This window comes from Micromys minutus, assembly GCF_963924665.1.
Source record: "Micromys minutus genome assembly, chromosome: 4".
Classification (NCBI taxonomy): domain Eukaryota; kingdom Metazoa; phylum Chordata; class Mammalia; order Rodentia; family Muridae; genus Micromys; species Micromys minutus.
This window is the reverse complement of record NC_137973.1, coordinates 48,497,422-48,513,824: the sequence shown is the minus strand read 5'-3', so window position 1 is coordinate 48,513,824 and position 16,403 is coordinate 48,497,422.

The window sequence follows — 16,403 nt, the reverse complement described above, 5'->3', positions numbered from 1 at the left end:
ATCTTAGATTCAACCATTTTAGCTTGCCTACATGAAGACTGGCTTCTAGCCTATATTTATTCTGTACTGGAAAACAAGTAAGATTAGGTCAGGGTAGAAATTCAGCTATCTTACCTAGGCAGTACTCTAGGTGAACACTCCTCCACTGTTGGTGGGATTGCCAGCTAGTACAACCACTCTAGAAATCAGTCTGGCAGTTTCTCAAAAAATCGGACATAGTACTACCTGAGGACCCAGCTATACCACTTCTGGGAATATACCCAAAGATTTCTCCAACATATAACAAGGACACATGGTCCAGTATGTTCATAGCAGTTTTATTTATAAAAACCAGAAAATGGAAAGAACCTAGATGCTCTTCAAACGAGGAATGGATCCAGAAAATATGTTACATACTACTCAGCTATTAAGAACAGTGACTTCATGAAATTCTTAGGTAAATGAACAGAATTAGACAATAACATCTAGTGTGAGGTAATCCAGTTACAAAAGAACACACATGCTATGCACAAACTGATATGTGAATATTAGTCCAACGCTCAGATTACTCAAGATTCAATTCATAGACCATATAAAGCCAAGAAGGAAGACCATAGTGTGGATTTAGTCCTTTTTAGAAGGGGTAACAAAATACCCAAGGGGAGAATATTTAGAAAAAGTGTGAAGCAGAGACTGAAGGAAAGGCCATCCAGAGACTGCCCCACCTGGGGATCCATCCCATATACAGTCACCAAACACAGACACTGTTGAGGGTGCCAAGAAATGCTTGCTGGGGAGACTGATACAGCTGTGTCCTAAGAGGCTCTGCCAGAATCAGAAATACAGAGACAAATGCTTGCAGCCATCCACTGGACTGAACATGGGGACGCCAATGAAGGACTTAGAGAAAGGGCTGAAGAAGCTGAAGGGGTTTGCCACCTATAGAAAGAACAACAATATCAACCAACCAGAACTCCCTGAGCTTCCAGGGACTAGATTGCCAACTAAAGAGTACACATGTAGGAACCCATGGCTCCAGCTGCATATGAGTCAGAGGATGGCCTTGTTGGATATCAATGGGAGGAGAGGTCCTTGATCCTGGGAAATATCAATGTCCCAGTGTAGGGAAATACCAGGGTGCAGAGGTAGAGTGGATAGGTAAGTGGGGAAGCACCCTCACAGAAGTAAAGGAAGGAAGGATGGGAAGATGGGATAGGGAGTTTCAGAGGAGAACCAGGAAAGGGGATAACATTTGAAATATCAATGAAGAAAATATACAATAAAATTATATAGAAATGTATTATTATTTAATATATTTATTACATTACATTTTTTATTATTCCTTAGAAGGCTGTTTGTCTGCTAGTAGGAGACTAAAAGGCAGAAGGTCAGAATTAGAAATAAGGTGGGATGGAACAGGTAGGAATATAACAAGGAGAAACCATAATTAGAATGTATATTATGAGAAAAAACTATTTTAAATAAAACAAAAAAGCCTTCTCAAAATACTTTGTTGTACTCTTTATCTAGTGTGTCAAATGCAAAATCCAAAATATAAGTAATGTTAAATATCCTTGGTGAATGCATAATTTTAGTTATTGAGAACAATAATTTAATTTTATTTTTGACTTCTTTTGCACCTAGATAGAATCAAAGTAAATTTTTGTTTGTCTGTTTGTTTTATTTTGTTATCTTTACTTATTAGATGAATAAGCTCTTCAGCTGTTTCTTGTCCTTGGGGACCATATAGCCTCAAATTCCCTTCATTAGTACAATGAACAGAGAAGATCCAAATTTTTAAATAGGGCAAAAAAGGGCTAGGACTACTAGCCTCAGGCAATACCCTGTTCTATTTAATGTAGGAAATTTTCACTCCTCTAATGCTACCCCAAAAAATAATTGAAATTCATATAAAGAATGCTACATGAAATCTTTAAAATTAAAGGTTCAAGTTCCATGTCCTTACGGTCTATTAACTAGTCCACCAGTATGAGGAGCCCATATCACAAGGGCTGCAAAGGCCTAGCTAGCCCAACCTTGAAAGACATGTACTATCTCCTCTGGTGGAGCTAATTTAAAATGAACTGTTAAAAGATTTATATTAGGTGTTTTGCCCATATGTTTGTCAGTGTACTTTCTGTGTGCCTAGTGCCTACAGAAAAGAGCATTGGATTCTGTGGAAGTGGGGTGACAGGTGGTTGTGAGCTACCAATGGGAATGCTGAGAAGCAAACTGGAGTTTTCCTAAAAGTGCACTCAGTGTTCTTTACTGCTGAACCACTTCTTCCAGCCCCACTTAAACAATGTTTATTTTACTTTTTAAAAAATATACACTGTGCTTAGTGACAGCACAGACTCAGTGTGAGAGGATATTACTGTGGGGGTTGTGTAATCAGACTTTATGTCACTGTGGCAGAACACTAGCCATAAATATCTTAAGAGGAGAGACATTTTCAGCTCAGTGTCCTATGTTTTGTCTGTAGTACTTTGGTCCATTGACACTGTGCCTGGCTGGGGTAGAACACTTAGGCAGTGGGAACATGCAACAGTGGATGGTTTTTCACGATGGGAGAGAAAGGAAGAGTAAAAAGTGTATTCTTCAAGGATGTGTACATTAGTTTGCTTCTTTCAGAAGGCTCCACTTTATATCTAAGCCACAACAAAGCTCGACTCAAAGATGTAAGGAGTGACTGGGAGTTGTGTGGGAGACTGGCTATCAGTGTATGAAAGGACATGGCTTTGGTTTTGCAAATTGAAAAGTTGGGTACAGGTCCGGCCTCTATCTCATCCCAGAGCCACAGACAGATCAGGCACACTGACATCAGGACCGGTAGTCTGCCCGCAGACAACTGAGCACCCAAGGGAGACACAGGAGCGCTCTCCCCCTGAACTCACAACCCGGGTGAGTCCAAGCTCTCTCTCCACTGATTGTCTGGGGAAGAACTCTGGGAACTCTCCAGGCACAAGGATCACGGTGCATTCTGGAATCGGACTGGTCTGGCCTCCAGTTTGGCCCAGAGCCACAGGCAGATCAGGCACACTGCCATAAGGACTGGCAGCTTGCCTGCAGAGAGCTGAGTGCCCAGGGAAGACGCAGGAGCACGACTCTCCCTTCAGAGCCAACAGGCCTCCATCTGCACCCAGAGCTAGTGCCAGCCCATTGCCATCAGAATTCACAGACTGCACATAGTGACCTGAACACCGATCAGGACTAGTGGCCTGCCCACAGGTTGCTGGGCACCAGGAAGAGCCACAGCAGGGCTCTCACTTCTGAGTGCAGGGACAAGTCTATATTCCCTACCCACTGTCTATACAGAGAGAAGTCACTCCAGCACAAGGTCAGAGTCTGCCCAGTTGCATCAGGTCTGGGAACTGCCTTTAGAACTCACACCCTACGCAGAGAGCTGAACACCCAGGAACAATCTCCCTCTGGAGACCCGCGGGAGAGTCAGGTTCCAGTAAGAGACAAGATCACCTAGCATCACCAATAACAAGATGACAAGAGGGAAGTACAAGAATCTAAGAAACAGAAATCCAGACAACCTGGCAACATCAGAACCCAGTTCTCCCAACACAGCAAATATTGGATATCCCAAATCACCAGTAAAACAAGATTTAGACTTAAAATCATACTTCATGTTGATGATAGAGGTCCTCAAGAGACACATAAATAACATGCTTAAAGAAGTACAGGAAAACCAGGAGAACACATACAGACAAGTTGAAGCCTTTAAAGAGGAAACACAAAAATCATGTAAAGGAAAGCACAAATAAACAGGTGAAGGAATTAAAAACAGAAATAGAAAAAATGAAGAAATCACAAAAGGAGACAAGTCTAAAGTTGGAAAACCTAGGAAAAACATCAGAAGTCATAGATGTAAGCATCACCAACAGAATACAAGAGATGGAAGAGAGAATCTCAGGAGCAGAAGATAACATAGAGAACACTGACAAAACAGTCAAACAAAATGCAAAAATCAAAAAAAAATTCTAACCCAAAACATCCAAGAAATCCAGGACACAATGAGAAGACTAAACATAAGGATAATATGTGTAGAAGAGAGAGAAGACTCCCAACTAAAATGCCCAGTAAATACCTTAACAAACTTATAGAAGAAAACTTCCCTAACCTAAAGAAAGTGATGACCACAAGCATATGAGAAGCCTACAGAACACCAAATAGATTAGACCAGAAAAGAAATTCTTCCCGACACATAATATTCAAAACAAAAAAAGATGTTCAAAACAAAGAAAGAATACTAAAAGCAGTAAGGGAAAAAGGACAAGTAACATATAAAGGCTGATCGATCAGAATTGCACCAGCCTTTTCAACAGAGACTATGAAAGCTGGAAGATTCTGAAACAACTTTATACAGACCCTAAGAGAACATAAATGACAGCCCAGGTTACTATATCCAGCAAAACCCTCAATTATCATAGTTGGAGAAACTGAGATATTCCAGGATAAAAGCAAATTTACACAGTATCTGTCTGAAAATCCAGCACTATGAAGAAAAGATGGAAAACTCCATCATAAAGAAGGAAACTTCACCCTAGTTAGATCAAGAAACCAATCTGATTGAAACAAACACCAAAGAAGAAAAATACACAAACATAATTCTACCTATAACAACAAAAATAGCAGGAAACAACAATCACTATCCCTAAATATCTCTTAACACCAATGGACTCAATTCCCAATAAAAAGACATAAACTATCAGATTGGATAAAAATAAACAAATAAACAGTATCCAGCCTTTTGTTGCATACAGGAAACACATCTCAGAGACAAAGAGCACTGCCTCAGAGTAAAAGGTTGGAGAAAAATGTTTCCAAGCAAATGGTACCAAGAAACAAACTGGAGTAGCTAACTTAATATCAAATAAAATAGATTTTCAACTAAAAGTCACCAAAAAAGACAAGGAAGAGCACCACAATTTTCTCATTTAAAAAATCCATCAAGAGGAACTCTCAATCCTGAACATCTATGCTCCAAATACAAGGACACCTACATTAATTAAAGAAACCCTACTAAAGCTCAAAGCATATATTGCACCACACACAATAACAGTTGGAGACTTCAACACCCCACTCTTATCAATGGACATATCACTGAAGCAAAAACTTAACATAGACACAGAGAAACTAACAAAAGTTATGAAGCAAACGGATTTAACAGACATCTGTGATTATTTCATCCTAAAACAAAAGAATATACCTTCTTCTCAGCACCTCATGTCACCTTATCCAAAACTAGCCATATAGCTGGTCACAAAACAGGCCTCAACAGATACAAGAACATTGAAATTATCCCATGCATCTTTTCAGATCACCATGAAATAAGGCTGGTCTTCAAGAACAACAAAAACATCACATGGAAGCCAAACAATGTTCTGCTCAGTGATAACATGGTCAAGAAATAAATAAAAAAAATAAAGGATTTTTTTAGAATTTAGCAAAAATCACACAACTACATACCCAAATTTATGGGATGTAATGAAAGCAGTGCTAAGAGGAAAACCTATAGCTCTGAGCACTACCAAAAAGAAAGTGGAGAGAGCATTCACTAACACCTTGACAGCAAAACTGAAAGCTCTAAAACAAAAAGAAGCAGATACACTCAAGAGGAGTAAACAGCAGATAAAAATCAAAATCAGAGTTGAAATCAACCAAATATAAACAAAAAGAACTGTACAAAAAATCAAAAAAACCAGGAGCTGGTTCTTTGTTAAAATCAGCAAGATCTATCAACTCTTAGCCAGATTGATTAGAGGACACAGAGAGAGTACCCAAATTTAAAAAAAATTAAAAATGAAAGGGGAGATATATCAACAGAAACTGAGGAAATTCAAGAAATTATTAGATCCTACTACAAAAGCCTATGCTCACTGGAAAAAATCTACAGAAAATGGAAAATTTTCTAGACAGATATCAGATACCAATTTTAAATCAAGATAAGATAGACCATCTAAACCCTAAAAAAATAGAAGCAGTAATTTAAAGCCTCTCAACCAACCAAAAAAAAAAAAAAAAAAAAAAAAAAAAAAAAAAAAAAGAAGAAGAAGAAGAAAAACAAAGCAAAAAGAAAAGAAAAAGGCCTAGACTTGATGGGTTTAGTGCAGAATTCTATCAGACCTTCATAGAAGACCTAATAACAATACTCTCCAAACTATTCCACCAAATAGAAACAGACTAAATACTACCCAACTCATTCTTTGAAGCCACAACTTTACTCATTCCAATACCACCCAAAGATCCTAAAAGAAAGAGGACTTTAGACCAATTTTTCTCATCAACATTGATGAAAATATACTCAATAAAATTCTTGTAAACTAAATCTAAGAGCACATCAAAATGATCATTCACCATGATCATGTAGGCTTCATCCCAGGGACCCAAGGATGGATTTATATATGGAAATCTCTTAATTTCATCCACTATATAAACAAACTCAAAGGAAAAAAAAACACAGGATGATTTTTCTAGAGACTGAGAAAGAATTTGTTAAAATTTAACACACCTTAATGTTAAAAGTCTCGGAAAGTCAGCAATTCAAGGATTATATTTAAGCACACTAAAAGCAATATAAAACAAACCAGTAACCAGCATCAAACTAGATGGGGAGAAGCTTGAAGTAATCCCACTAAAATCAGGGACTGAACAAGACTGCCCAATCTCTCCTTACCTATTTAACATAGTACTCAAAGTACTAACCAGAGTTAACAGATAGCAAAAAGAGGTCAAAGGGATACAAATTGCAAAGGAAGAAGTCAAAACATCACTATTTGCAGATGATATGATAGTATACTTAAGTGAGCCCAAAAGTTTCACCAGAGAACTTTTCCAGGTGATAAACAACTTCAGCAAAGTGGTGGATATAAAATTAGTTCAAATAAATCAGTAGCCTGCCTCTATTCAAAGGACAAATAGGCTGAGAAAGAAATTAGAGAATCAACACCTTTCACAATGGTCACAAAGAATATAAAACACCTTGGTGTGACCCTAGCCAAGCAAATGAAGGATCTATATAATAAGAACTTTAAGTCTCTGAAGAATAAAATTGAATAAGACTTCAGAAGATGGAAAGAATTCCCATGCTCGTGGAATGGAAGTATCAACATAGTAAAATTGGCCATCTTACCTAAGGCAATCAACAGATTCAATGCAATTTCCATCAAAATCTCAACTCAATTCTTTATAGAGTTAGAAAGAGTAATTTGCAAATTCATTTGGAATAATAAAAAACCCAGGATAGCAAAAATCATTCTCAACAATAAAAAATTTCCAGAGGAATCACCATCCCTGACCTCAAGCTGTATTACATAACAATTGTAATAAAAACTGCATGGTATTTGTACATAGAGAGGCAGGTAGATCAAAAGAATGAAATCAAAGACCTAGAAATGAACACACACACCTATGATCGTTTGATCTCTGACAAAGGAGCTAAAAACATTCAATAGAAAAAGGACAGCCTCTTCAACAAATGGTGCTGGTTTACTTGGGAGTCAGTATGCAGAAGAATGCAAATCTATCCTTTCTAATCTTTTTGTAGAAAGCTCAAGTCAAAGTGGGTCAAAGACCTCCACATAAAACCAGGTACACTGAAACTATTTTCTTTCTGTGTCTGAACGGGTGTGGCACCTGTAAGTAATACATCTTATGGCCTATGGCTTAAGCAGAAATAGGAAGGGGGCATCCAGGGGGCAGAAAGAATTCTGGGATAGAGTGAAGTGTGGGAGATTTGCCCAGGAAGATGATACAATTTGGACTCATGGTACCTGAGCACAGCCATGTGGTAGAATGTAGATTAGAGCAAACAGGTTAATTTGTTATGATCTAGTCAGAAAATTTCTTACCTAGTTGGCCGTGGTACTTGTAAATATATTTTGAGTCTGAGTCTTATTTCTGGGTGCATGGGGCAGGGAGGAAGAACCAAACCTCAGTCCTACACCAAGCCTCTGGCCCAGGGTCTTGAATAGAGTAAGAAGGTGAGAGGAACAGCAGCATTTACTGCTCTCTGGGTCCTGACTACTGACACAATGAGACCAACTGTTTACTGTTGCTCTTGTAACGCTCACATCACAATGATGTACTTACTATACCCTTTAACTGTGAAAAAACCATAAATCTTTTATTCTTCATGCTACTCTTCTTAGGCATTTTGTCACAACAGCAACAAAAATATGATAATCCTTGCTAGGAAGCCATGTTGCTGTCATGGTTGTGGTTGTCAAGATGCTGAGCAAAGAGAGGAGTGCACTGTGGATAGACTGTGGGGTAGAGTGGAAAAGAGTGGATGAATTCTCCCATTTGTATTTAGTGAGTTATAAAAGCAGAACTAAATGCTAGCAAATAAAATTAAGCACAGATCACCCTGGATGAAATGGCTAAAGACTGAGAATAGTTTATGCACTGGAGACTGGTGTGAAATTCTTGTCATCTTTAGAAAAAACATGCCGTCTATCCTGAAGGAGAAAGAAAGAGGTTTGCAGTCTGTGGCTGTTCAAAATGATGACACCGATGATTGCCAGTAGGTTGTATTCTGCTTCTCGGGAAGCACCTCACTGATGAAAACTATACTCCTGCTTTGATCTCATTGTATTATTGAAGCTGTCATGTTCAACTGAACACAACTCTTTGTTTCTCCACATTGGCTGATTAGTGCTTTAGGCTGGCATTGGATTTGGCTGGTTTATACTCTAGTGGGCAGTGAATAATTGGCCTGAACTTGAATGAGGGAGCATTAGGTTGGGAAAGAAATGGTGGGAGCTTGTGGGTTTATTGCCTTCAGCTCCCCACTCTTAAAGGGCTCATCATAGGACTACTATATATCACCTCAATCAACTTTTCTGTTTCTTAGTACATCTGTTTGATGATAAATCTCAATGTAGTTGATCATTTTGAGATGTAAACAATTCTTTGAACTATTACTAGAAATCTGGAATCAATTAAGTCCTAGAAGATTCTGTCTACTTTACCAGACAATATTCTCAGGCTATGAAATTTGTGGCATTAAAATAATTCTGAAAGAGCGTCAAGCAGGATGGGAGGGAGGATGGAGATGAAATGGTAGGAAGAGGGGGAGGGAAACCATAATTAGAATACATTACATAAAATTTATTTTTTATAAAATACCGGATTTCTAATGTGTGAAAAATCAGAGACTCAATCATGTGGTTACCATCCAAGAGCTGATTCTATGGGGAGAGTAATCTCTATGGACCCTCTGATCTGACAGCCTAGCCTTATCGTTAAGTCTCTGTGAGAAACTCTGTGAGAAATTCTGTGAGGAATTCTGTCTCAAAAGCCAAGGTGAATAGACCCTATCTATGGAACAATATTTAAGGTGGATTTCTTCCCTTCACACACAAGAATACATACATGCAAGTAGACACAGGTGTGTGTGTGTGTGTGTGTGTGTGTGTGTGTGTGTGTGTGTGTATGTAATAGGTCAACAACAACTTTCCGTGCCATACCCTATTCTAAAGTTCTGTCCTACAATGACCCCTATTTTGAAACATTTTTGACTTGAAATTTATTTAGCCTCTCGCTATTTTAGCCACTGTGGCACACTTTATAGTTTCCTATCAAAAAATCCTCTCTGATTCCTGGGATTCTCAATGTTTGTTACAGCACATGGATACCCAATAAGGACTGGGCAGAAACGGTTGAACCTGTGCATGACCAAAGGGATGTAATGACAAGTGCATACATACTTCTGTAAAATGTTCTCTGTGTGTGTCCTCATGCACATGCACATTTATATGTAGATGCACATGCAGATTTACATGCATGCATGTGTGTACCCCAGTGTGTGTGTACCTGTGTATGCTTGCAAGTATGTACTCTTGTGTGTGGAGGAAAGAAGTCTGCCTTAAATAGATAGGTTCAATAGATAGGTTCTATCCACCTTGGGTTTTGAGACAGGGCTCCTCACCAGGACTATGGGCTTTTTAACATGGCTAGGCTGGCAGGTCAGAGTGCCATAGAGTGTTTTCTCTCTCCATACAACCAACTCTTGGAATGTAAGCACATGACTTTTAACTGGGTGTTGGTAATCCAGTCTTGGGTCCTCATAGTTGAATGATAAGCACATAAAAATTGATTTATTTCCCCAGCACCTTCTGTGAAATTTTCTTAAAGATAGGAAACCAGCTGTGCTTTGGCCCTGCTTATGAAACATGCTTCAAGATGTTTGGAAACTAAAATTTCAAGATCGCACCACATGGAAAAACTCATGAGGCAGAATCCAAAGCAACCCAAGCACCAGATGGTAATGCAGTTACTGTGGCAGTCCTCATTTGCTTACATAAAGAACAAACTTCTATTTGTTGAAGTGACTCCTATTTCTGTACAGTTTTTGTTGGGTTATGATAATGTTTTATATGGACATTTTAATGATAAACACAAGCCATTGACAGTAAAGTTATTGTCTAGCTTGTTATAAACCATGGCCTTTTTATGTGGTAGTCAGGGATAGGTTGTTTAGCATCATCATAGGGGAGAGCTGGGTGACCTCTGCATAGATGCTCCAGATGCTGACACTTCTGTTGCCAGGACAGCTGCTTCTCCTGTATCTTGGATGGATGGTTATGGGACATGTTTCTGTTCCGGTATGATTTATCATGGCGTTCACACTCATTCTTCATGCACTAAAATGACAAATTATAATAGAACTCTCTCTCTCTCGCTCTCTGGGTTTGTGTTTGTGTGTGTGTGTGTGTGTGTGTGTGTGTGTGTGTATTTGCATGGTGTGTTAAAGATAGAAAAAATAAATTCAAAGTTCTTGGTGCAGTCAAATTTCTGGAGTTTAAAATTTCTGGAATCAAAATATGAAGGGAAAGCAGACTTGGAAATAAATATGCAAAACATGAAGCCTATAATGTTTGAGTAACAAGCTGTAATCCTCTTCAAATCAAAGCTTGTGTTTAATATGGATGTCTCAATATATCATAGCCTTTAAATTGAAATCATCTTTGCTCGATTAAAGAATTACATTCATCTTCACTGTGACCATTTTCCACAAACATATTATGGGGCATTTACTATGCACAAAATGCTGAGTTATAAACTATGAGGAAGTGGGCTAAATAGAGAGACACATCTAAAGTAGAGCAAACCACAAGGCTATATCTCAGCTAGTGTGGTTTTATTCATGTAAACCTGCCACCATTCACTTGTGACGTGAAGAAATGTCTTCAATTTTCAGCACCAGATCCCAGTGATGTGTAAGACATTCAGTGGCTTAGGAGTATTGGTTGCTTCAGTGGATATTTATGATAGAGCTATATTTAGATTTTTTTTTGCTTAAAATTAAAATACTATGTGTAAGTGTTGCACGTTTGTGTGTCTGTGTATGTACTCATGGATGTGGGTGCCTGCTGAGCCCAGAGGCAATGAACCCTCTGGGATTGGAATTATAGGTGGTTATGATGTGGGTATAGGGAATCACAATCAGATTTGCTGCAAGAGCAGTGCACACTATTAACCTCTGAGCTATCGCTCTCACCCTATATTTAGATTTAAAGTGCAATTATCATAGCTCCAATTTTGTCAATGGTAAGACAAGACTGAGAGATTTAAATAAATTTCTTGAGATCAAAATGCTACATAATGAGGAACTTGACTTCAAACGAAGCTTGTCAATAACAAAATTATGCATTTCTACATCATAACTCCACATTCCTTCTCACACAGGGTTTTATAAACTTATATTTTCCTAAAGCCACTGGAAAATTGTAGCGATTCTGCTTTACTTTCAATGGGTTGGAATATCTGAGACTTTATGTTGAGCACAGTTTACTTTCTGTCTAGTGTCAAACCCTATACAGTGAACATGAAACTTACCTAAGAAGGTACAAACAGACCAAAATCGAAATCATAATTCAAAATCATATTCAAAGTTTCTTTCCATCAAACATGTTTTTATTTTAAAAAAAGAGGGCATGCTAAAATTGTATGCACTGAGGCTATATAAACTCTTGACTCATTTATTTCTAGAATTTCTGCTCAGTCATCTTTGCTTTAGTCTTTCCTCCATAGAACAAATAAAAGTAATGTTTTCTTTTGGTTGGTTGGTTGTGTGTGTGTGTGTGTGTGTGTGTGTGTGTGTGTGTGTGAATGTGTGTGTGCATTCTTATGTACTTTAATGCATGTGTGTATGTCTCGGTACCTGTGCAAGTAGAGGGTGTATTAACTCCATGTGTTCTTCAGTCACTTTCTACCTAATAGACTGGTGCAGAATCGCTCCTCAGAGCCTAGAACTCACCTGTCTGGCTAGTGCAGCACCAGCCTGTTCCAAGAATCCTGTATCCTACTCCAGCCAGCATTTATGTGTACATTGAATCTAGGTCCTCATACAAGTCTTCATTGCTTTATCTCAAATGTTTTCTGTTCTTTGCTACTGTCATTTGGTTTAGCTATAGCTCTCCTGGTAATATAATTTTCCAGGTTAAATTTCAAAAAGTTTAATTGTGTATTTATAAAGAGTGTTAAATGATTACCTTTCAACTTCTATTTGATTAATAATAAAGTAACTGGTTGTTCATCAGTAATTGCAGTAATTAATTCCATTTACATATTAATACATGTTAAATTCCTCTAAATTTTTGAGTTATATTTATAACTTTTGTATCTCTCACTGTGGATATTTTAAAAAGAGAGCAAGTTGCTTTTTGTTGTGGTACAAAATAAATTTATTGTATATAACATTTATTGTGGTATAATGTACATCTTAGCATTTTACCTTTTTTGTTGTTATTTTTGTTGTTTGTTTGTTTTGTTTTTTTAGACAGATTTTCTCTGTGAAGGCTTGGTTGTCCTGGAACTCAGAGATCTTTCTGCCTCTGCCCTGCAAGTGCTAGGATTAAAGGCATGTGCCACCACTCTGCCATTTAAAACTTTTAAAAATAGGTTTTATTTATTTTTATTTTATGTATGTGAGTGATTTGCTTACATAAATGCATATACACCACATGATCTTAGGAGTAAGAACACAACATAATATCCCCTTTCCTGGAGCAAGAGCTCTTTATGAACCAGCATGTGGTACTAGAAAGTGATCTTGGGTCCCCCAAAAGAGCAGCAAGCACTCTTAATTACAGATGTATCTCTCAATCCCCATCTCACATTAAAAAAGAACTGTATGCCTTATTAGGAATATTCACATTGTTTTACAAAGGTGTGTATGTGTGTGTGTGTGTGCATGTGTGTGTGTGTGTGTGTGTGTGTGTGTGTGTGTGTGTACATGCACATATATTCCCCCTTTTAAAAACATGAAAAATAAAAAATATAAAAAGAAAAACCAAACCCCAGTATATGAAGGTTGAGCAGGGTGACCCAACAGAAAGTAGAGTCCTGAGAGCAGGCATAAGAGTCAGCAAACCACCCATTTTTATTCTCAGGTATCTCATAATAACACTAAGCTAAAAGCTATAATATATCCAGAAGACCTGGTACAGATCAATGTATGTTCTTTCCTTTCTGTTTAGGTCTCTGTGAGCCTATATGAGCTTTGCTCAGTTGATTTAGAGAGCCTTGTTCTCCTGGTATCCTCAATCCCCTCCATTTCCTCAGCTCCTTCTGCTTCCTCTTCCATGGGGTTCCCTGATCTCTGACGGGAGAAATTTAATGGCAACATTCTATTTAAACTCTCTCTGTACATGATGTCTGTCTGTGGGTCTCTGCATCTGTTCACATCTACTGCCAGAGGAAGCTTCTCTGATAATGACTGAATAAGGCTCTGATCTATAAGGATAGTAGGGCATCATTAGGAGTCATTTTAATTGATTCAATTTTTAAGAGCAAGTACCTTTGGTTTTACCCTAGGTTTCTGGGTTATCTATTCCTGTTTTTTTGATCACCATAGCAGTGTCAGGCCTGAATTTTGTCTCATAAAGATGGAGTCGTCCTTAGGTCAAATCAGACATTGGTTGGTTACTCCTATAAGTTTTCTGGCACCATTGCCCCAGTATATCTTGCAAGCAGGACAGGTTGAAGGCCAAAAGTTTTGTAGCTGTGTTGCTGTTTACATTTCTCTTTAGGTAGCCTTTCAGAGAGCCTTCCTGAACCAAAGACAGTATATAGAACTTAGGGGTGGAGACAGCACATAGGCACCAGCTAAGCTTTGCTTTGTCTAGTGAGTTGTCTGGGTGTTATTCTTGGGACTGCAGTGACCCTGTCACTTTACAAAGAGTAATCCACTGTCTTAACAATAGCCTGAGTTATTTTAGGGATTTCTGTAGGGCTCATCTTGGCCAACAACACAACTGAATGCAACCCAGTTCTCCTACTTGAAGCCTCATTTGGTAGTAAGACATGACCAGTTGAGACTTGGTATCCTTCATTATTAATACACCTCATTAGGTTCTTCTTCATATGTTTTAGGAAGTTTCCACTGCACATGGCTTCCATATCCCTCAATTCCAGCTGTCTCTCCTGACATTCTCTCCCCATTAAAGTTATCTACTCACCCTCCCCACGTAATCTTCCCATTCTTATCCTCGCCTTCTCCTCACCCACATATAAAGGAATTGTGTTTCTCACTCTCAGGGAGATCCATGTGTCTACTTGATCCACTTCCTTTAAGATCTCTGGGTCAATAAAGTGTAGATTGATTATCATTTATGTAATGAATAATATCCATAGATGAGTGAATATATACCATACTTATCTTTCATGTTCTTGGTTATCTCACTGATGGCAGTTTTTCTAGTCCCATCTATTTTCTGAATAATACTTCATTGTGCAAATGTACCATACCTTCTTTATCTATTCTTCTGTTGAGAAGCACCTAGATTGTTTCTAGATTCTAGCTTGTTGTCCTAGTTAGGATTTTATTGCTGTGAACAGACACCATGACCAATGCAAGTTTTATAAAGGACAACATTTAATTGGGTCAGACTTACAGGTTCAGAGGCTCAGTCCAATGTTATCAAGGTGGGAGCATGGCAGTGTCCAGGCAGTCATAGTGCAGGCAAAGCTGAGAGTTCTACCTCTTCATCCAAAGGAAGCCATGAACAGAATGATCATCCTTAGCCATCTAGGAGGAGTGTCCCCAACCTCAGCTCAAGAGTGACACACTTCCTCCAACAAGGCCACAACTTCTAATAGGGCCACTCCCTAGACAAAAGCATGTGCAAACCATCACACTTTCTATGAATAAAGCTGCAAATTATATGGTCTTATAACTACCTTTATGGTAGAATGGAGTGTCCTTTGGGTATATGTCCAAAAATTATATAGATAGATCTTGAATAGATGGATTACTAACCTTCTGAGAAAATTTATTTTCATAGTGGTTTTACAAGTTTATTGTTCTACCAGCAATGTAGGAATATTCTTCTTGTTCCACATCCTTATCAGCATGAGCTGTCACATGTATATTAGCCATTCTGACAGGTGTAATATGGAGCCTCAGAGTTGTTTTGATTTGCATTTTCCTGATGACTAGGATGTTGAACATTTCTTTAAGTGTTTCTCAGCCATCTCTTGTGCCAGTACTGAGAATTCTTCTTACATTGTATCCTATTTTATTCGAAACTGGATTATTTTGTTATCTATCTTCTTGAGTTTTTTTTATATATTTTAGATAAAATCGCTTTATTGGTTGTGAAGTTGGTAAAAACCTTTTACATTCTGTGTACTGCTGTCTTGTCTGATTGATGTCCTTTATTTTACAGAACCATTCAGTTTCATGAAGTTCCATTTATTGTCAATCTTAGTGTCTGCACTACAGTGTTTTCTTTATAATGTCATCTCCTGTGCCAGTGTATTGAAGGCTACTCCCCCCTTTCTTCTTTAATACGTTCAATGTATCTGGTTTTATGTTGAAGTCTTTTTTTTATCCATTTAGACCAGAATTTTGTGCATGGTAGTAAATATGTTTCTATATGCATTGTTTTACATACAAATATCAAGTTTGACCAGTACCATTGATTGAAGATCTTTTTCCCCCACTGTGTTGTTGTCTCTTTTTTTAATAAAAAGTCAGGTGTTCATACCTGTGAATTTATAGCTGGATCTTCCATTGATAATTGTATATGTTTTTATGCCAATACCATGTGGTTTTTAATACTATATCTCAGTAAAACAATTCAAAATTAGGAATGGTAAGAATTTTAGCAATTCTTTTATTGTTCAGGATTGTTTTAGTTATCCTGAGACTTTTGTTTTACAAATGAGGTTTAGAATTGTACTTTCAAAGCCTTTGAAAAATTGTGTAAGAACTTTGACAGTGATTGCATTTAATTTGTAGGCTTTTCTTGATAGGATGGGCATTTTTGCTATGCTAATCATACCTATCCATTATAATGGAAGATTTTTGCTTCTTCTGATATCTCTTTCAATTTTTTTTCTTCAAAGACTTGAAGTTTTTAAATTATACACTTTTCAGTTGCTTGGTCAAAATTATCCCAAGATAT